The following is a 2,494-nucleotide window of genomic DNA, read 5'->3' as shown; positions in this document are numbered from 1 at the left end:
TAGATTGAAAAATGAAAAGCGGAGGGCTGGGGCGGGGCAGGGGGGGCATTATCCTAAAAAATGGACATTGTCTACCCTAAAACCCAGTAATTTCACTCCTGGCATACAACCTAGAGAAATTCTTACATATGCCTACTAGGAGACATACATAAAATACTCCTAATAGCACTATTCTTTGTTCATGATAGCACAAAATTAAAATAATCCAAACATGGACAAAAGAAAGGATAAGTAAGTTTTGGTGTATTCGCACAATGGAAGATTATACAGCAGTGAAATGAATGAATTGTAGTTAGACCAACGAAGATGAATCTTATAAGTAATACTTTGAGATGAATACTGAGTGATTGTGGCCATGCTGCTGACCTCAAGCAGCAATTGACTTCTCCACATGGAACCCTGGAGTTGGAGACACAGAATCTCCCTTCCCACTCCTGTTTTTGGCTTTGTGAGAAAACTTTCCATCAAACACAATGGCTAGCAATGTAACCAACAAGTGAGATCCTCACTCCATGAACCCCAGAGTATTCGTTGGGAATCTCAACACGCTTGTGGTCAAGAATTCTGATGTGGAAGCAATCTTTTCAAAGTATGGCAAAATTGTGGGTGACTCTGTTCATAAGGGCTTTGCCTCCATTCACTATGTTCATGAGAGAAATACCCAGGCTGCTGTGGCAGGAGGGAATGGCAGAATGATTGCCAGCCAAGTTTTAGATACTAATCTGGCTGCAGAGCTGAAAGTGAATTGAAGAAAAGCTGGCACGAGATGATCTGCAGCGGAGATGTACGACTCCTCTTTTGACTTGGTCTGTGACTTTCAAAGGGATTGTTATGACAGGATGCACAGTGATCCAGCACATGCTTCTCCTCCTCCTCCTAGTGCTTGGGCTGTAGTGCCCTCAAAACGCCAGCGTGTATCAGGAAACACCTCACAAAGGGGTAAAAGTGGTTTCAATTCTAAGAGTGGGCAGTGGGGATCTTCCAAATTGAAAGGAGATGACCTTCAGGCTATAAGAAGGAATTGACCCAGATAAAACAAAAAGTGGATTCTCTACTGGAAAATCTGCAGAAATTTGAAAAGCAGGAGAGCCAACAAGGAGTAGAGTTGAAGAATGTGAACGGGCAGAGCAGCAGCTCCATGAAGTAAGATGAGACTAACGTGAAGAAGGAGTCTGAGGGGCTGCAGATGACTCTGCTGAGGAGAAGGACCTGCTGGATGACGATGATACGATGATACTGAATGTGGGGGTGACCAATTGGAGATAATCAAGGATGATTAAAAAGAGGCTGAGAAAGGGGAGGATGACAGAGACAGCGCCAATGGCAGAAATGACTTTTTTTTTTTCTTTTTTGAGACAGAGTCTTGCTCTGTCACCCAGGTTGGAGTGCAATGGCACAATGTCGGCTCACTGCAAACTCCGCCTCCCAGGTTCAGGCAATTCTGCTGCCTCAGCCTCCCAAGTAGCTGGGATTACAGACGTGTGCCACCATGCCTAGCTAATTTTTGTATTTTTTTAGTAGAGATGGGTTTTTGCCATGTTGGCCAGGCTGATCTCGAACTCCTGACCTCAGGTGATCCACCTGCCTCGGCCTCCCAAAGTGCTGGATTACAGGTGTGAGCCACCGCACCTGGCTGAGAACGACTCTTAAGCACATGATGGGGTTTAGAAATCCTATCCCATTATCTCTTTACCTAGGCGGCTGTCTAAGATCAAATTCCTCACCTGATTCTCTCCCCTAGTATCTTCAGCACATGCTCACTGTTCTCCCCATCCTTGTCCTTCCCATGTTCATTAATTCATATTGCTCTGAGCCTAGTCTCGTTATCACTTCCTTTGAGGCTCCTAGTAGTTTTGTTAAGTCTTACCCTGTAATTTTTGCTTTTAATTTTGATACCTCTTTACGACTGTTCAATAAAAAGGATGTATGGTTTTTATCAACTGTCTCCAAAATAATCTCTTGTTATGCAGGAGTACAGTTCTTTTCATTCATACATGAGTTCAGTAGTTGTTTCCCTACCTGCAAAGGCAATCTCATTTAGCTCAGTAGCACTGGAGGGCAGCTTTGAGTTAGAAGTATGTGGATTATATCCCACATACGTGTGCTGTATGGGGCAGTGCAGCACAAATGTAGCAGTGTATTTTTGTGAATGAGAGTTGGCATGTCAAATGCATCCTCTAAAAAAAAATCAGTCTTAAGATTGTTTTATAAAGTTGATATTGTGGGTTATTTTTGTGAACAGCCTGATGTTTGGGACATTTTCCCTACAAAATGAATAAGCCCTTATTAAAGGAGAAATTTGTAGAAAAAATAAATAAATAGTACTTTGAATGGAGAAAAAATTATCAAAAAACAACCCCAACTTACAGTATTATTTACTGTGCATTTAAAATAATCTTCAAATACCCCAAATTTTAAAATATTATAAAAGTATTTTTAAAAAGCAAAAGAACTGAAACTCCTGCTTCTGGCCAACATGTTAGAACAGAGAGCA

General features: G+C 41.8%; 1 pseudogene; it reads left to right on the top strand.

Annotated features, from left to right (window-relative positions):
- Window positions 1-467: 467 nt before the first annotated feature.
- LOC105550114 lies at window positions 468-1,334 on the top strand (annotated as a pseudogene).
- Window positions 1,335-2,494: the final 1,160 nt, after the last annotated feature.

The sequence above is a fragment of the Mandrillus leucophaeus genome, unplaced genomic scaffold (genome assembly GCF_000951045.1).
Source record: "Mandrillus leucophaeus isolate KB7577 unplaced genomic scaffold, Mleu.le_1.0 Scaffold464, whole genome shotgun sequence".
NCBI lineage: Eukaryota > Metazoa > Chordata > Mammalia > Primates > Cercopithecidae > Mandrillus > Mandrillus leucophaeus.
The sequence above is the reverse complement of the archived record's forward strand: the minus strand, read 5'-3'. Positions and strand labels throughout refer to the sequence as shown.